At 41.6% G+C, this 21,101-nt stretch overlaps 1 protein-coding gene across 2 annotated transcripts in view; it reads right to left on the bottom strand.

The window, feature by feature from the left end:
- MGAT4C (MGAT4 family member C) overlaps positions 1-21,101 on the bottom strand; it is a 250,604-nt gene that overhangs the window by 100,632 nt on the left and 128,871 nt on the right. For both annotated transcript variants that reach the window (XM_077471602.1, XM_077471601.1), the window contains exon 2: positions 15,091-15,158. The gene's annotated coding sequence lies outside the window, so the exon portion shown is untranslated. The remainder of the gene's footprint in view (positions 1-15,090; positions 15,159-21,101) is intronic.

The raw sequence follows: 21,101 nt of genomic DNA, 5'->3' as shown, positions 1-21,101 counted from the left end.
CATTGTGTGTATGTGACAACAATGTCACAAATTCTCCACAAATGTGGCTTGTATGAAAGGGTTGCAAGAAAGGCCTAATGCATTCATGATTGAGTGTTGCCCAAACACACCTTGAAGATTCTGAGGTCACATGAAAAAAATTTTTATGGTCAGAAGAGATTAAAATGTAATTATTTGGCCTCAACGTCAAAGATATGTCTGGCAGAAATCCAATACAGCTCACCATCCAAATAACACCATTCCTACAGTAAAACATTGAGGGAGGCAATATCCTATTATGGGGGTTTTCAGTGCTGCAGGTACTGGAGCACTTGTCAGGATAGAAGGGAAAATGGAATGGGCAAAATACCATCACATTCTTGAGGAAAATCTGCTACCCTCTGCCAGAAAGTTGTCAATGAAAAAAAGGTTTACCTTCCAACATGACAATGACCTAAAGCACATAGCGAAGATGACTACACAGTGGTTGAAGGAAACATGGCCCAGTCAGAGCCCATACTTAAACCACATTGAAGATCTGTTGAATGGCTTGACGACTGCTGTCCACAAATAGTCACCATCAAATTTCACTGAACTTGAGCAGTTCTTCAAAGAAAAGTGGACAACTATTGCAAAGTCTAGATGTGCAAAGTTAGTAGAGGCACATTCCAACAGACTAAACTCTATAATTAAAGCAAAAGGTGGTTCAACAAAATACTGACACAAGTGTGTGATCCTTTTTCCAACTCAGTGATTCTGTTTTTGAATAATAATAAAAAAAATCTGGCATGTTGGTGTTATATTTTTCACTTTGATGTTATAAGTTGCACTGAGTAAATACAGCTGGATAAAACAAAAACTGTGTCTGTCTTTATTTCTGGCTGCAAAGAAACAAAATGTGATCGTTTTAAAGGGGGAGGGGTGATTATTTTCTATACCGTCTTTGTGTATATGTATACGAATATATATTTATATATTTTTATAAGTGAAAATGTCTAAATTGGGTCCAATTAGCCTCTCCAGTGTCATGTGACTCGTTAGTGTTACAAAGTCTCAGGTGTGAATGGGGAGCAGGTGTGTTAAATTTGGTGTTATCGCTCTCACTCTCTCATATTGGTCTCTGGAAGTTCAACATGGCACCTCATGGTAAAGAACTCTCTGATTATCAGAACAGGCCTTGCTATAGTCAACCAAAGAAGTTAAGTGCACGTGCTCAGCGTAATATCCAGAGGTTGTCTTTGGGAAATAGCTGTATGAGTGATGCAAGCATTTCTGCAGAGGTTGAAGGGCTGGAAGGTTAGCTTGTCATTGCTCAGACCATGCGCACACTGCATTAAATTGTTCTGCATGGCTATTGTCCCAGAAGGAAGCCTCTTCTAAAGATGATGCTCAAGAAAGCCTGCAAACAGTTTACTGAAGACAAGCAAATACCGTATATACTCGAGTATAAGCCGAGATTTTCAGCCTCTTTTTTGAGGCTGAAAGTGCCCCCTCGGCTTATACTCGAGTCACCGCTGTCTGACTGCTCGATCAGCGTATCGAGCAGACAGACGGCGGACATTAAAATTCAAAAGCCGCGCCTCCTTCTCCGCCTCCGCCTGTGATAGGCGGAACACTGAATTTCCCAGCAGTCAGTGTTCCGCCTATCACGGACATCCGCTCATTCTCATACTACGGACGACGATGAGAGGATTCCGTGATAGGCGGAACACAGGCTGCTGGGAAATTGAGTGTTCCGCCTATCACAGGCGGAGGCGGAGGCGCGGCTTTTGAATTGTAGAATGGCCGCCGAGAAGAGCGGCGATCCATCGGCACGACACGGGACGGAGGAGGCACGGGACGGAGGAGGCACGGGACGGAGGAGGCACGGGACGGAGGAGGCTCGGGACGGAGGAGGCTCGGGACGGAGGCTCGGGACACAGGTAGGCTGGACACACACACAAGGCTGCACGGACACACACACAGGGATGGATGGATGGATGGACGGACACACACACACACACACACACACACACACACACACACACACACACACACACACACAGGGATGGATGGATGGATGGATGGATACACACACACACACACACACACACACACAGGGATGGATGGATGGATGGATGGATACACACACACACACACACACACACACAGGGATGGATGGATGGATGGGCACACACACAGGGATGGATGGACGGACACACACACAGGGATGGATGGATGGATGGACACACACACAGGGATGGATGGACGGACACACACACAGGGATGGACGGACACACAGGGATGGACAGCCATGTCTCACCCTCGGCTTATACACGAGTCAATAAGTTTTCCAGTTTTTTGGGGGTAAATTGGGGGCCTCGGCTTATATTCGGGTCGGCCTATACTCGAGTATATACGGTAATCAAATTAATTCAAGAAGAACCAAAAACACTGTGCTATTCAAATGTGTAAACGATAAACAAACAGCAGCTAACACAACATCTAGGTGTACAAATGTGACATAATAAATTTTGTGAAAAACAGTGTAGCGCTTATTTGTTTTTACCTCATTACAATGTGACCAATGTAATCAATACATACATTAGACTATGCAAACAAATAAAAAGAAAAAGCATTTAAACACTCTTTGCTGTATATGAAAAGCTAGAATGTCCAAACAAATGTATGAAAAAATATATCCAAAAATGGAAAAACAACGTGAAAACAAGTGAAAAGTTCTCCAAATTTTCCAAATTTTATGTCTGTGATACGATGAAGTGAAAATAGTCCTACACCTTCTCCAAGGAATAATCGCACAATCACCGCGTGAACCCTCCACCGCATAAAATGGGGGCTTACCAGATTTAATGGATCCTACTCAAACTTATATTTGGAGGATCATATATGCTTGTAGATATACATAGGCTTTTTTGGTGTTATCCTTTTCTGTAAGACTTTCAAGTGTGGCTATTTCCTCTACAGTATGTCTCCATCCGCATAAATCATCATAGGTGATGGGATAGATATAAAAGAAGAAAGCAGGGACCACAATAGTGTAACTCCGTTTTTCGTTTCAAGTAATTTAATAAAAAATTATCAAACTCACGTGTACAAAGAACATAAGCGCTTTTTCAATAAAATCTCAGGCCGCGTTTCGTCTTAAGCAGACATCATCTGGGGTACCAGATTTATTTGTTTGCATAGTCTAATGTATGTATTGATTACATTGGTCACATTGTAATGAGGTAAAAACAAATAAGCGCTACACTGTTTTTCACAAAATTTACTGAAGACAAGCAGACTAAGGACACGGATTACTGGAACCATGTCCTGTGGTCTGATGAGACCAGTATAAACTTATTTGGTTCAGATGGTGTCAAGAGTATGTAGCGGCAACCAGGTGAGGAGTACAAAGACAAGTGTGTACAGGCAAGCATGGTGGTGGGAGTGTCATTATCTGGGGCTACATGAGTGCTGCCAGAACTGGAGAGCTACAGTTCATTGATGGAACCACAGTGATCTGAATTCCAGCATGTACTGTGACATATTGAAGCAGAGCATGATCCCCTTGCTTTGGAGACTGGGCTGCAGGGCAGTATTCCAACATGGTAACAATCCCAAACACATCTCCAAGACTACCACTGCCTTGCGAAAGAAGCTGACGGTAAAGGTGATGGACTGGCCAAGCATGTCTCCAGACCTAAACCCTATTGAGCATCTATGGGGCATTCTCAAATATATAAAATGTTGTATATGCACATAAATGTAAAAAATGCAAAAATTAAGGAAGAGTTTAACCATTTCAGCCCCTGAAGGATTTACCCACTTCCTGACCAGGCCATTTTTTGTGTTACAGCACTGCTTCGCTTTAACTGTCAATTGCGCGGTAGTGCAACGATGTACCCCAAAAAAATGTATGTCCTTTTTTTCCCACAAATAGAGCTTTCTTTTGGTGGTATTTGATATGCAGATTTTATTTTTTGTGCTATAAACAAAAAAAGAGCTACAATTTTGAGAAAAAAATACATTTTTTACTTTCTGCTATAATACATTTCCACCCAAAAAAGTGTATATATATATATATATATATATATATATATATATATTCATCAGTTTAGGTGGATATTGGTAAAAAAAAATCCAAATTAGTGTATTGAAAGTTATTGCATCTACAAAATAGGGGATAGATTTATGGCATTTTTATTTTCATTATTTTTTTACTACTAATGGAAGCAATCTGTGATTTTTAGCAGGGCTGCGGTATTGCGGCGGAGAGATTGGACACCTAACTGATATTTTTGACACTTTCTTGAGAACCAGTGACATTATTACTGTAATCAGTGCTAAACATATGCACTTTTATTGTATTAATGACACTGGCAGGGATGGGGTTAACATCAGGAGTGATCAAGGGGTTAAGTGTGTTCCCTGCAGGTGTTTTCTAACTGTATGTGGGACTGTGTGACTGGGAAAACACACAGATCCATCTTCCTGCTTAGCAGAAAGACAGCATCTGTGTGATCTCCTCTGTCAGAACAGAGATCTGCCTCATTTACGCAGGCATATCCCCATTCTGTCACTGTGGGGAACAATCACGGGTGGCCTGTGGACATCGAGTCCGCTGTACCCACTGATTGTCTACCCTGCTGGGCAACGGAGGCGCGTACGCACCCACAAAAACAAGTTTTTGAGCCGACATACACCTATAGCGATTTGCGGGATTGTGCCACCTTGCCGCAGTATAATGACTGCAGCTGGTCGACAAGCAGTTAAAAGGTATTCTCTATGAGAAACTCTAAAATTATTAACATTTCTTGCTGAACGCTTTTGTTCAGTCACTAATACACCAAATATATTGTTTACAGCTACAGCTTTTTTTGCATGCCTTACTTTCATTTGCAATACTGTTGTATTCTACAAAATACATATGATTTACTCTTTATCTACCACTTTTTGTTTTATTTCATGTAATTTCAATAGCAATAGAAACAGAGTATTTTCCTGGAAAGATCTGTCAAAAGGCAACATATTTATCTTCAGGTTTGACTCCGTAACATAATGCCCATATTGTATGTACTGTATTCAATAAGATTGTAAAGAGAAAGGGGGAGCTTTTTATACTTATTCAGAACATTTCTTGGCAAATGTTATAGCTTTCCATGACAGAGAAAAAAAATTGTAGCCATATTGCAGAGCTTTATGATACTATGTATTATACCAGCACATATAGTAGTACAATGGTTCTTTTAAGCCCATGGATATTAACATAACCTATGATTTCAAAGAATAATACAGTTGCAAACAATCAGAAATACAATTAAATGCAGAGAATTTTATAGTAAAAGGACAAACCTCTCTTATCTTCTCTCTTGCTATAATCTTTTTTGTCTGCCTGCTCCTTTTGCTCAGGATTTTCTTTCAGGCATATTTGGTCCCCAGTTTGGTTCATCAACCTTTCATGAACTTTCAAATTGTTCTTATTATTACCGTATTATTGCCTTAATAATAACTACTTTAACCACCTCCCGCCCGCCCTATAGCCGAATGACGGCCATAGAGCAGGCGGGTTCCTTCGCCTGGCCGTCCCTGGACGGCCTTGTGTTTACTTCCGCAATGCGCGCCGCCGGGGGCGCGCATCGCGGAAGTTTTGTATTCGCCGTGTCTCCCGGAGACAGGCAAATACAGATCGCTGTAAATGGCCAATCAAAGCGGCCGTTCACAGCGCGATCGCAGCTGCCAATGGGAGATGATCTCAAATGTAAACATATGAGATCATCTCCCATTGCCTTGTCTCTTCCTCCTCACACAGAGACAGCGTGTGAGAAGAGAGAGGATCTGTAAGTCAGCCCCAGTGCCAACTGTCAGCCCCAGTGCCATCTGTCAGCCCCAGTGCCTTCTGTCAGCCCCAGTGCCAGTGCCATCTGTCAGCCCAGTGCCATCTGCCAGTAGTGCCAGTGCCGCCAGTGCCACCTGCCAGCGCCAGTGCCACCTGCCAGTGCCACCTGCCAGCGCCAGTGCCACCTGCCAGTGCCAGTGCCTGCCGTCAGCCCCAGTGCCATCAGCCCCAGTGCCGCCAGTGCCAGTGCCGCCAGTGCCAGTGCCACCTGCCAGCGTCAGTGCCACCTGCCAGCACCAGTGGCACCTGCCAGCGCCAGTGCCATCCATCAGCCCCAGTGCCGTCAGCCCCAGTGCCGTCAGCCCCAGTGCCGTCAGTGCCGTCAGTGCCGCCAGTGCCAGTGCCACCTGCCAGTGACAGTGCCACCTGCCAGCACCAGTGCCACCTGCCAGCACCAGTGCCACCCGTCAGCCCCAGTGCCGTCAGCCCCAGTGCCGCCAGTGCCGTCAGCCCCAGTGCCGCCAGTGCCAGTGCCGCCAGTGCCACCTGCCAGTGCCACCTGCCAGTGCCACCTGCCAGCACCAGTGCCACCTGCCAGCACCAGTGCCATCCGTCAGCCCCAGTGCCGTCAGCCCCAGTGCCGCCAGCCCCACGTGCCAGTGCCACCTGCCAGTGCCACCTGCCAGTGCCAGTGCCACCTGCCAGCGCCAGTGCCACCTGCCAGCCCCAGTGCCATCCATCAGCCCCAGTGCCGTCAGCGCCAGTGCCGTCAGCGCCAGTGCCGCCAGTGCCACCTGCCAGTGCCACCTGCCAGCGCCAGTGCCATCTGCCAGCCACAGTGCCATCTGCCAGCCCCATTTGCCAGAGCAATTAGCCAGAGCAAATAGCCAGCACCATCTGCCAGTGCCAGTGCCATCTGCCAGTGCCAGCCCCAGTGCCATCTGTCAGCGACATCTGCCAGCGACATTTGCCAGCGACATCTGTCAGCCCCATCTGTCAGCCCCATCTGTCAGCCCCATCTCTCAGCCCCATCTGTCAGCCCCATCTGTCAGCCCCATCTGCCTCCAGTGCCATCTGCCTCCAGTGCCATCTTCCTCCAGTGCCATCTGTCAGTGCCACGTGTTGTCAGTGCCACGTGGGGTCACTTTGTGGGCATTTCCATTGTCCTGGTGCTCCAGGGCCTTCAAAACTGTAATAGGTGGTTGAGAAATAAGATGTGTAATTTATGCTCCTAGAACGCCTGATGGTGCTATTTCAATATTGGGCCTCTGTATGTGGCCAGGCTGTGTAAAAGTCTCACACATTTGGTATCGTTATACTCAGGAGGAGTAGTAGAACGTATTTTGGGGTGTCATTTTTGCTATGTGCATGCTATGTGTTGGAAATATCTTATAAATGGACAACTATGAGTAAAAAAAAAGCGTTTTCATTTTTTTTCCACATTTTCCCAAAACTTCTGGAAAAAAAATGAACCATTCAAACGACTCATTATGCCTCATAGATTATACGTTGGGGTGTTAGCTTTCCAAAATGGGGTCACTATGTGGGCATTTCCATTGCCCTGGTGCTCCAGGGCCTTCAAAAATGTAATAGGTGGTTGAGAAATGAAATGTGTAATTTATGCTCCTAGACCGCCTGATGGTGCTATTTCAATATTGGGCATCTGTATCTGGCCAGGCTGTGTAAAAGTCTCACACATTTGGTATCGTTATACTCAGGAGGAGTAGTAGAACGTATTTTGGGGTGTCATTTTTGCTATGTACATGCTATGTGTTGGAAATATCTTATAAATGGACAACTTTGAGTAAAAAAAATGCGTTTTCATTTTTTTTCCACATTTTCCCAAAACTTCTGGAAAAAAAATGAACCATTCAAACGACTCAATATGCCTGATAGATTATACGTTGGGGTGTTAGCTTTCCAAAATGGGGTCACTTTGTGGGCATTTCCATTGTCCTGGTGCTCCAGGGCCTTCAAAACTGTAATAGGTGGTTGAGAAATAAGATGTGTAATTTATGCTCCTAGAACGCCTGATGGTGCTATTTCAATTTTGGGCCTCTGTATGTGGCCAGGCTGTAGAAAAGTCTCACACATTTGGTATCGTTATACTCAGGAGGAGTAGTAGAATGTATTTTGGGGTGTCATTTTTGCTATGTACATGCTATGTGTTGGAAATATCTTATAAATGGACAACTTTGCGTAAAAAAAATGCGTTTTCATTTTTTTTCCACATTTTCCCAAAACTTCTGAAAAAAAAATGAACCATTCAAACGACTCATTATGCCTCATAGATTATACGTTGGGGTGTTAGCTTTCCAAAATGGGGTGACTTTGTGGGCATTTCCATTGTCCTGGTGCTCCAGGGCCTTCAAACATGTAATAGGTGGTTGAGAAATGAAATGTGTAATTTATGCTCCTAGAGCACCTGATGGTGTTATTTCAATATTGGGCCTCTGTATGTGGTCAGGCTGTGTAAAAGTCTCACACATTTGGTATCGTTATACTCAGGAGGAGTAGTAGAATGTATTTTGGGGTGTCATTTTTGCTATGTACATGCTATGTGTTGGAAATATCTTATAAATGGACAACTTTGCGTAAAAAAAATGCGTTTTCATTTTTTTTTCCACATTTTCCCAAAACTTCTGGAAAAAAAATGAACCATTCAAACGACTCATTATGCCTCATAGATTATACGTTGGGGTGTTAGCTTTCCAAAATGGGGTCACTTTGTGGGCATTTCCATTGTCCTGGTGCTCCAGGGCCTTCAAAAATGTAATAGGTGGTTGAGAAATGAAATGTGTAATTTATGCTCCTAGAACGCCTGATGGTGCTATTTCAATATTGGGCCTCTGTATGTGGACAGGCTGTGTAAAAGTCTCACACATTTGGTATCGTAATACTCAGAAGGAGTAGCAGAACGTATTTTGGGGTGTCATTTGTGGTATACACATGCCATGTGAGAGAAATAACCTATTACATTGAAAATTTTGTGAGAAAAAAAAAAAAAATCTTAATTTTGCAAAGAATTGTGGGAAAAAGATGACAACATCAAAAACCTCACCATGCATCTTAGTAAATACCTTGGAATGTCTACTTTCAAAAAAGGGGTCATTTGGGGGGTATTTGTACTTTCCTGACTTGTTCGGGTCGCAAGAAATGAGATAGGCCACCAGTACATCAGGTGTGATCAATTTTGTGCGATTCGCACCACAGCTTGTAGACTCTCTAACTTTCACAAAGACCAAATAATATCCACTAATTTGGGTTATTTTTACCAAAGACATGTAGCCGTATAAATTGTGGCCAAAATTTATGAAAAAAAAATTATAATTTGCAAAATTTTATCACAGAAACAAAGAAATATGCATTTTTTTCAAAATGTTCGGTCTTTTTTCATTTATAGCGCAAAAAATAAAAACCCCAGAGGTGATCAAATACCACCAAAAGAAATCTCTATTTGTGGGAAAAAAAGGACACAAAAATCATTTTGGTACAGTGTTGCATGACTGAGTAATTGTCATTCAAAGTGTGAGAGCACCAAAAGCTGAAAATTGGTCTGGTCAGGAAGGGTGTTTAAGTGCCCAGTAAGCAAGTGGTTAAACACTAGTACTATAAATAAAAATAATAATAATAATAATAATAATAATAATAAAAAAGTTCCCCTTCATTTCCTTCTGATAAAATGCTCACTTTTAGTAAATGCACAACAATCAGCTGTTTGACACCACTACTTAAACAATAGGTGTATTCATTGACTCTGCAACAAACTTTGAGGTGGGTATACTCATTGGTGCTCCAACAGTATGCTACATGCAGTATGGGAGAATAAAACGTATGTATATCCGTATATCCGAGAATAAAACGTATGTATATTCTTCCATGGAGGGAGAAGGTGGAAAGTCACGGACACACATTACAGAGCACACTGGAAAACAAGGCCATTAACAGCATACAGCTGATAGAGACCCAAGGCTTCTATCTCCAGCTGTTGACCTCCCAACCCTGGATAACACTGTCTTACTGGTAGCTGGCACACCTTCAGGACTAGAATCTGGGGAAAAGCTCTACGAAGACCTTAAAAGGTCTAATTGTCCCCAATCAACCTTCTATAATTTATTAACTACTTATTGCCCCACCCCCCATATATTTAACCAGTTCCCGACCGACGCACGACAATGTACGTCGGCAGAATGGCACGGGCAGGCAAACTGGCATACAGGTATGTCCAGTTGAATTTGCCGCCCTGCCATCACGCGCGCACTGCCGGCGGCACACGCGCATGCCGGTTGGGACCCCCGAGAGTCCGGTCGCGGGTCCCGCGGACTCGATCGCCGCAGGGATACCTGCAATCGTCTCACAGGGAAGGAGAACGGGGAGATGCCATTGTAAACAGCATCTCCCCGTACACTGATCTCTGCTTCCTGTGATTGGAGCAGAGATCAGTGTTCACTAACACACAGCCCAGCCCCCCACAATTAGTAACACACCCCTAGGACACACTTAACTCCTACACTGCCACCCCTTGGTTAACCCCTTCACTGCCAGTGTCATTTACACAGGAATCAGTGCATTTGTATAGCACTGATTGCTGTATAAATGACAATGGTCCCAAAAATGTGTCATAAATGTCCGATGTGTCCGCCATAATGTCGCAGTCACAATAAAAATCGCTGCCATTACTAGTAAAAAAAATGTTTTTATAAAAATGCCATAAAACTATCTCCTATTTTGTAAACGCTATAAATTTTGCGCAAATCAATCAATAAACGCTTATTGCAATTATTTTACCAAAAATATGTAGAAGAATACGTATTGGCCTAAACTGAGGGAAAAAAAAAATTTTATATATATTTTTGGGGGATATCTATTATAGCAAAAAGTAAAAAATAATGCGTTTTTTTCAAAATAGTCGCTCTTTTTTTGTTTATAGCGCAAAAAATAAAAACCGCAGGGGTGATCAAATACCACCAAAAGAAATCTCTATTTGTGGGGAAAAAAGGACGTCAAGTTTGTTTGGGAGCCACGTCGCACAACCACGCAATTGTCAGTTAAAGCGACGCAGTGCCGAATGGCAAAAAGTGATCTGGTCATTGGCCTGCAAAATGGTCCGGTCTGAAAGTGGTTAAGGACCTGTTTGACCCCTGGTCATTTTATGGATACCCTTGGGGGTCAACATTGACCATTTTGGGAACTTTGTTTAAAAAAAAATGTATTACATTTGCTATTATAGGGATTAATGGCAAGATGTTTTAATGAGCATTTGGATAGTCTGCTGTAGGAAAAAGCTCCAGTTTTATTTCATGTATGACTTAGTTCTATAACACACTCATTATTCCCAAAATACACCCTATGCAAACAATTTATAAAATAATTAGTATTTTTTTACTTATCCTATATTTGTTATGTGTTTTTCAACAGAACACAAGCCTATGTTATAAACTCCATTTACACTCCATACAAACGCTCCACTGTTGCTATATCCTGTTATTGTTTTACAAATCTATGTTTATTGATATAAAATCTGGATCACTTATGAACAATTCTAAAGCCGAACATCCCCTCCTAAATAATTACAGCTGTTCTCTATTGATGATGTTCTTGTTTTTTCCCCCAAGTTTTTTTTTTCCTGATTTGTTTTTCATCTCACATTTCATTCCTGGGAGAGTAAGTTTCTGTACTGAAAACTACTAGCAAACCTTAAAGTATTCATTATACACAAAATGATTTAATTTAAACTGAAGAGAGTGGGCATTTTGAAGCTGATAACATTAGTAACTGTCTGCTCATAAGTATACATTATGAGTAGATCACTTTCACATTTCTACTTAAAATCCCATTTATTTGATTTCCTATCATCATTCTGAAGATAACTGTGAGGCACAGAATCCTAGTGGAGCTGTTTCCTACAGCAGAATCTAAGATGTTCATTAGAACACAGAATCTAAGTTATGAGCCGGACAAATGTAATTAAATCATTTTCCAAGGGGAGAAAAGAGCTTCATGCATTGTTCAAGTAGTACTTGCTCAGTAGTAAAGATACTTATTTAGTAATTCAGGAGAATTGAAGACAATAAATGACTAATTGGCATCTTCTTAAGACTGTATATTTTTTCATGCGGTAATAAATAACAGAAAAAAAAAAGTAATCAATCTCACAGAGGTAGTTTTGTTATTTTTGTGAAATCAAAATTTACAATCACTTCAAACAACGAATTGGTTTTGCGGAATCTGTGACTGCTAAACCAAGGTTAGAAGTTGCTTTAAATCTCAGAGATCAGTTTCCATTCTCTGATTGCCAGGCCACGTGTTATGGATAATTTACTTAAGGAAAATAGACTGTTCACTGTGCAAGGGAAGTTACACTTTGCAAGGGATTTTTCCTCAGTGCTTAGTGACTATGGTGAAATTTCACTTTGCAAAGAATACCCTGTCACATGCAAGAAAAAAAAAAAACAGCATTTTTTTACTTGCATATGATTGAAAGATGGAAGTCAGCAGAGCGTCACCTCATTCTGACCAGAGATTAGTCTTTTTTTTTTTTTTATTCAACCAGCTGGTTGAACAAAAATAAAAATAAAATTGTTCCCCTATACACACATTCAACCTCCCTGGCGGTAATCCCGAGTCTGGCTCGGGTTGGGAATTTACTGATAGAAGCGGTAACCCCGAGCCAGACTCGGGATCGCTTCGCCGGATGCAGGGGAGGACACAGGGAGACTTACTTACCTTGTCCCCTGGATCCAGCGATGTCCGCCGCGCTGTGTGATCGAGCTGTCCTCTGCTCGATTCACAGTGCCGAATGGCGCTGAGCTCCGTTCCCTGCAACGTTACGGCGCACGGGAGTGGAGAACGGCGGCAAATTCTAAAAAGTAAAAACACACAAAACACACACAGTACTGTAATCTTACAGATTACAGTGCTGTATTAAAAAAATTACACACCCCCTTTGTCCCTAGTGGTCTGTGCAATGCCCTGCATGCACTTTTATATTATAAATACTGTTTTTTCTGCCTGGAATTTGGAGATTGTCCATAGCAACCAGAAAGTGTCCCTTTTTCAGTGTTTTAGGATTTGATTACATTATTGAATAATTTTTATTATTCTTTATTATATTATAAACTTTATCACACCGGGGATGTCTGCTAGACTCTGGTTTGTAGAGATTTAAGAGCATTACAGGACTACAAAATAAAAGCCAGATTTCCATGCAAAATAATTGTACCGCTTTCAGCACCTAATTCCAGACTGAATCATACCGCCAGGGAGGTTAATGTGGAAAGGGAGAATCCTCCCTGCTGTATCTTTGTATTGTGACAGAAGGGAGACTTCCCCGCCATCAGAAAACACTGATCATTGCTGCTTGCTTTAGCCTGCGGTGCTGATTGAGCAGGGAAAATCTGACAGGAGATGATCACTAGATTAACTTCTGTACAACCTCCCTGCCCATACATTTAAATTCAGCCAGTCCCTGCAGAACCGGCCAAATTTCAATCCATAAATGGTGAGCTCAAACTTGGGGGGGGGGGGGGTTCTTTGCAAAGTGTAACTTCCCTTGCGAGATAAACAGCCTATTTGACTTTAGTTAATCAACCCCACTATGTCCAAAACTGTCACATCACTTGCCACAGAAGATCAAAACCGTTTCTCATTGTAGACATAAGCAGCCTCATTTTGTTATCAAGCCAACAATCAAGAGTGCTGTAAAAGAAAGATAAAGTGTCCATAAGAAAATGATAGCATGACAAATTCCAATTGTTTTGCACAAGTGACTGCATATTGGTGTGTGCAGATCATGGCAAGACAATTGGATGAAAGTCATTCCTACTAGCCAGACATTTTTCAAGATGTATTGTCAGACCACAACATTTATGGAACAGTCTTCCAGTAACATTCAATTGTTTTTTGAAATGCAGTGAATAATGACACAGTTTTGAAAGGGTTGTTATGTACCATTTTGCTGTTTGTTTACAACTATTAAATAAATGGACATCCATCCATCATAGGTACATGAGCATATGTGAGCATTGTGTAAAAGGTCATATATTTAATCATAAGAATGTCTGATAGTCACAATCCCATTTACTGTATACATGCAGTGGTACTTTTAACTTGCTTCTAAAGCCTAAATATTGTTTGCTTTAATACATTCATCACATTAAGGTAAAAAATATTCCAGTACCAGTATCACCCCCTCATGCCCACTTATACTTACCTAAGCCCTCAGTCAGTCCAGCACTGTGCCGATCTGTAGCTGCTCTCCCAGCTCTCACAGGCTTTGCTGAGTTCAACTCCTGTGATGAGCGAGCAGGAGATGGGGCTAAGCCGAGTTGTTTGCATCTATGGATGCAGGTAGTGTGGCTAAGGATTGCACCTGCAGGTGTGCCATCCTAGGAAACAGCTTATTGGAAAGAAATACCTGGGTCTGCTTCAAGCACGCCCCTGGTTTAGAGAAAGATTAAGACTATCACGGTTCCCATGGTAAAGGCAGGGATTATAATAAAATTAACAATGTATTTAAGAAAAGGATAATTGCAATTGCTTTTAATTATGTCCTTTTCTTAAATAGATTGTTCATTTTATTATAATCCCTGCCTTATTCATGGGTACCGTGATAGTCCTAATCTTTCTTTAAACTTTCCAATAGTCCACTTCAAAGGATGATGGTACCTGCCCCCACCTTTAGATCTAACTGATCAAGGCAACCCTCTCTATTCTAGGAAACAGCTTCCTTTGGTGGTACCCTGAGAAGAGAAGAAGCCAGGATTTCCGGGGGACCCCAGAAAAGGAGGATCAGAGCCAGAGCAGGTAAGTATAATGTGTTTGTGGTTTAATATATATACCATCATGCATCATGCATTTTTCTTTATTTGTTTGTTTGTTTTTTTATTCAAAAAGGAGGAACAGGTCAAAGACCTTGTACAGGATAGGAAAGGTCAGAGGCAAGAGAAGGACAGAAAGATTAAGTTGGAACAATGTAGAGGCCAATACTGTCTGAAAAGTGACAAAGCTGCTGTATATACTGGTGGTTGACTGAAGAGATTTCAGAGAACATCGTGCAGCACTATTTTCTTATACTTTATCTGTTTTCTATTCTATCAGATTTCAACGGGAACAGGAGATCTATCTTAAAGAAGAAACGACTCTCTGTTAAATCTTCTACCTCTCTCCTTTACCCAGCATTATATCACATTTTCTTGTCTGTGTATTTTAATGGCTAAACGTATATTTTGTTGTTTAAATATCATAGCAATTATTGCCAACATATTGCAAAGGCTGACAGGTTTTTATCTTACCTTTGTTGCAAGTTGTGTGTTCTTTCAGGTACTCATCAAAGGTATTTCATTGTACAGAGCCATTCACCCTACAATACAAAAACTAAATTAACATAAAATGAAATAAAATGTTGAATAAAAATCCCAAAAAAACTTTTACAGAATTTGATTGCTTAGAATTTACAGCTTGCCATGGATAAATGGATCCACAGTCAACTATAAACTTAAAGGTGTTGATTTATTAAAGGCAAACAGTTTTTTTTCTTTTTGAAAGGAAGTTACATTTTGCAAGGGAATTGGCCCTATAGCTGAAAGTGCTGACCGACCTTTGGAAGCATTCTGCATGAGAAGGGCAACTTAAACTACAACCTTCCCATAACCAACATACAATAAATGGTACAGTTTTACATAGGAGGCACACACAGCAAGCAGAACTGCTGGCAGAGTGTATGATAAGGACAATGAGCCTTAAAGATACAAGAAAAAAAATACTGCATATCGCTAGTGCAACAAGCTTAGAAGAGAGCATAGAGGGTGGCAAATGTGTATGTACCATAAGCAAAACAATATAAATGAACAGTGCATCCAATCAGTCATACCCGGGTAGTAAACGCAAACCAAAAGCATTTTTAACATTTCTGGATGGAAAAGGTGGCATCCTAAGGCATCTAGACGGGGAAGAGAAATGCAAATAAAAAGGGGAGGGGGTAGAGGGGATAAGGAGGCAAGAGGGCAGGAAAAGGGAGGGAAGTGGGGGGGGGGGTATGAGAGAGTAAGAGAGATGGGCAACGATGCAGAAGAGCTGTTCCCATGATGAGGAGAGGAGACTAATCAGAAGTATGAGTGATATTCATCAGAAAAATTAAACAGGTCCCAATGGAACCAGTGTGTATTGTGCTCATCTGTTTCTCTCATCTGTGTCCCTGAGGCAGCTGTCAGATGTGTTCAATATCGTTCATTGATCGTTTGTGATATCTCTTATTAGACATTGGAGTCAAATAAGGAAGCATTGCAGCTGGGTTGTTAAAGAGAGAGAGAGATGTCTGTAAGTGTGTGTCCTATTTTCAAGACTTGTTGCCAAAAAGGGCGGATATTAGGGCAAGCTCAAAAAAATGTGCAGTATCATGCCGACCTGTGTACTGCATCTCCAGCATAATGGACTGTGCTGAGGAAACAATGAGGCCAACAAGCGGGGGTTCAATACCATCGTGTAAGAATTTTATATGTAGTCTCATGATATTTGCTACATAGGGAAGATTTGTGAGCAAAGAAGAGTATATGAAGTTCAATAGTTCAATTAAACAGAACATAGAACCTTGTCTCCATGTTGAAGGGGACAAGGGCCTCGCCCCCATAAAACTTGCCCGGTATTTGTGGGGGTCTGCGTGTAGGGGGCTTATCAAAATCTGGAAGCCCCCTTTAACAAGGGGGCCCCCTGATCCCTTTCTTCCTATGTGAGTGGGTATGGGGTGTACCCCTACCCATTCCTACCCATTCACCAAAAAAAGTGTCAAAAAGTAAAAATCACAAAAGACCGTTTTTTGACAATTTCTTTATTAAAAAAGAAAAAAGAAAGTGTCTTGCAATGTTCATTCATTTTCAATCATGGCACCCGATGGACCTGAAAAATAGAAAAAATAAAAATAAAATACACCGCCTCCATGGGAGGTGTCCCACCGACTGCTGTCTTTTCGCTGTGACAGCTGTTATATAGGCAATGACGGAGCCACCCTCTGCCGTGACCGGGTGCCCCCGCCTCCCTCTGATGGCGCATAACATCAGAAGGGGCAGGGTCACATGGTTACGTCCCCGAGTGGCACTGCCCTTGCCTATATAACAGCTGTCTCAGCAAAAAGACAGCAGTCAGTGGGGCGCCTCCCGTGGAGGTGGAGTATTTTCATTTTTTATGCTATTTTTGGGTCCGTCGGGTGGCGTAATTGAAGGTGGGTGGACATCTCGGGACACTTTTTTTTTTAATAAAGAAATTGTCAAAAGCTGTCTTTTGTGGTTTTTACTTTTTGACACTTTTTTTGTGAATTGGTAGGGGTACAATGTACCTCATTCACATAGGGGCGGTCAGGATCTGGGGCATCCCTTGTTAAAGGGGGCTTCCAGATTCTACTAAGCCCCCCGCAGACCCCCACAACCACTGGGCAAGGGTTCTTGGGGTGAGGGCCTTGTCTCCATCAACATGGAGACAAGGTGTCTTGGGGGACCCCAAAGCACCCTCCCCATATTGAGGGCATGGAACGTTGTTTTAAAAAAAATTGAGTGGAGTTCCCCTTAAAATCCATACAAGACCCGAAGTGCCAGGTATGGATTTTGGGGGGACCACCACTATATAAGGCCGCCATGTGCACCCTGCCTTTGGCCAATCATGGCTCTCACAGCAGAGAGCACTGTGATTGGAAAAAGCATGCAGGTCAGGTGCATGCTTTGGCCAATCATCACACATCAATGCACTGCAATCTCACAGTGCATTATGGGGCATTCTGCAGTGCTCAAATTTGCTGCAAATACCCCATAATAATTCGACGAACGGACGAAAACCCAATGCTTGAGTCAAACTTATACTCGACTCGAACCTTGGGTCCATCCCTATTTATCAACATTAAAGCTCATTTACCACATAGTTGCCTAATTAAACAGTGGATTGCGGTCACCTTGTAAGTTTGATACATCATGTAAAGACATTATTCCACTGCATAGCTTGGTGTCATCAACACTGAACCTTGGAGTACACCACTGATAACCGTAAGACCATTCAGAGTAAGAATCATTAACCACTACTCTCTGAATTCTTTCTTTTAGACAGTTTTCTATCCATTTACAAACAGATTTTTCCAGGCCTGTAGACTTTACTTTACACATTAGCTGTGTGTGGGGAACTGTCACACGCTTTTGCAAAATCCAAGTATACCCCACACACAACAACCCCTCTGTCCAAGGTTTTACTTACCTCCTCATAAAATTAAATCAGATTTGTCTGACAACTTCTGTCTTTCATTAATCCGTATATTTTTTTTCCAGCAAGAACTCATCTATGTGATCTTTTATCACATAGAGAAAGAGGGAAATGGGACTTTAAATGAGGCATGTCATTGAATGAATACTTTAATTACATTTATTTATAAAATACAAATCACATCATGAAATTTGTCAGTCTGGAATACAGGATACAGTAAACTATGATACACTTGTTTACATACACTTCTTTAAATATACAGGTATTCTACAGAATAGAATGCAACATGGTTAACAATGCAAATGCATAGACACGCTCATCCATTCATAAAATCAATAAACATAAGTGATTGCTCATGGTGAGCCAAACTTGTCTGAACAAGTGTATCATAGTTTATGATACATAGTTTATCATAGTAGAAGATACCACCTTCCTTATGACCTGCCACACTCTAATTTTAATAGTTAACTACTCATCCATTTTTTCCTTTTACAATGAGTCATTTGTTTTTAGAACTTTTGAATCATTATATATCTCTATAGTCTCATACCCTGGCATTTATTGCTGATATATAGGTTTATTAGACATAGTATATGGGATGTAATTCATTATTGCACTTCCATCGGCCCTGGGTGGGCCCATTTGTCGCTGGGGGGATGGGGGGGGTGATGGGGCATTTCTCTGACCACGGGGCTGCAATGCACAGCAGTCTCTCCCCTTTCCCCACCATCCCCTTGCATAGGGGTGGGGGCGGGGTCCTGCCTCCTGTGCATCGGCGTCATGATTGTTTGCTCTGCTCGGTGTGTTCACACACCTGAGCATGGAGCCGTTTTTCTTCTTCTTTTTCCACCAATTGGAGCTCCATGACGTTGGTGGGGATCCGCCCTTTTCTGGGGATATAAGCTGTCTGGGTTAGCCAGCTGACCATTTCACATGGACCATTTACACAAGCAGGACTCCAGGCATGTCTACAGCCATAGAACTATACACAAGGTAACTTAGATTTACTTACATCTTTTAGTTTACCACCATATGGTGGGTTTGCCTTGTATTCACCCACAGTGGGTATACATTGCACATTCTCTCTGGTTGTAGTCTACTCAATTATTACATTTTACATCATTGCATTAATTGCATACTATTTATTAATTTATCTACAAGTATGAAATTGTCCCACTAATAGTAAATTTATTTTACAAGGTTTTATCTCTATATCCTTGCAGAGCAGTATGGACTGTTAAGCATACAACAGAGACATATGGTTGTGATATGGTCACCTGGTCTCCACCCAGCTGCTGTCCTTGATTCAGATGCGATTCCTCACCTCAGCCGCGGGGGAGATCAATGTTTCTGTCCTTTGTATCCCCTGGACATAGGCTGGGCATCATTTTTTGGCCAGAGTGTAATTTGGCCTCCCATTATTTGAGAGATAGTTCTCCAACTAAAGGTTATCTCGGATTTATAGATATCCTTGATTTAATTTCGGAGCATTCTTACTCCTGATGATTGGCATGAGCCATGAAACGTGCATTGAGTATATATCCAACTGATGCCCAGGCAAGTTTGGCTCACCATGAGCAATTGCTTATGTATATTGATGTTATGAATGGATTAGTGTGTCTATGCATTTGCATTGTTAACCATGTTGCATTCTATTCTGTATAATACCTGTATATTTAAAGAAGTGTATGTAAACAAGTGTATCATAGTTTACTGTGTGCTGTATCCCACACTGACACATTTCATGATGTGATTTGTATTTTATAAATAAATGTGATTAAAGAGGAAGTAAACTCTCCCACTCTGATGCTTCTCTTCATTTAGTCCATTATAATAAGTAATTACCAGACTATAGCCACTGTAATCCAGCCCAAATTGCATATTACTTACTGTTTAAAGAAACTTTAAAAACTTGTTTCCAGCAGTTAGGCAGCACCATCTTAAGTATTGTTTTCTTAGTCCACAGTAGAGTGTATTTCCGCCCTTACATTGAGCACTTCCTGTACTGTTAACCAAGCCTCCTTCTCAATCCAACGTTTCTATGGCAACCCTGCTTCCCTGTTCATAGCTGACTTGTTTTATTTCATAGTATATACTTGTGCCTATGTCTAATGTTTACCTTTGTGAGTCTTATCAGCTTCAGCTGATAAGACTGCAGTAATGGTCAAGTTTACACTGCGTGTCATGTCACATGGTCACATGATGTGTAGGAGCTTCCTCTGAATGATTCTGAAGTCTCCTGAGAGTTCAGTGGTGTGCCGTAGGAAGTCCTGATAAAAGAGAGATAAGCACATAGAGAGTGTGCCGTAACTCAGGAGAGATCTGGGCATGCTCAGTGACTTCATTCTAAAGAACAAAAAGGATTACAACAATACTAAGCAAGTAAGGAGAGATCTACAAGCAGTGTTCATTAGGGTTTTTTATGCTGATTTACATGGGACAAAGTTGTGGGGGAGGGTTTACAACCACTTTAAAGTATTCATTCAGTGACATGCCTCATTTAAAGTCCCATTTCCCTCTCTCTCCAAATGTTGCACATATATTAGGGATGGAGGCTTTGCTGCTGTCACAGCTAGATTGTGTTGGGTCGTATCACATTATCTATACATACATCGTTATATGTATATAGATATACATACATATTGGGCTGCCGTATAAGTTCTGATGGCTATTGTTTGGCAGGGTGTCTCCCTCCCCTCAAGGCTATTTCTCTGGGATGCCCCAGCAGGTAATGAATATTAGCCTGACTCTGTATCCCATGATGTATGAAAAAGAAAATAGAATTTTTACGTAATACTTACTTGTAAAATCATTTTATTGAGTACATCAAGGGAAACAGAGTTCCCTTCCCTCTTTTTTAAGGATTTATTGCTTGCAACAAAACTAAAGTACTTCCTGTATGGGAAGGGTTATATAGGGGATTACTTCCTGTCTGAAGACCTTTGGTCTACCAATGTCCATTCACTTAATGATGAAGTATAACCCAACAGGTAATGAATATTAGCCTGACACATGATGTACTCAAAGAAAAGGATCTTACAGGTAAGTATGACGAAAAAATCCTATT

This window comes from Lithobates pipiens, unplaced genomic scaffold (assembly GCF_037356315.1).
Source record: "Lithobates pipiens isolate NorthernLeopardFrog02 unplaced genomic scaffold, aLitPip1_a1.2 Scaffold_8, whole genome shotgun sequence".
NCBI lineage: Eukaryota > Metazoa > Chordata > Amphibia > Anura > Ranidae > Lithobates > Lithobates pipiens.
This window is presented reverse-complemented; position numbering and strand designations above follow the sequence as displayed.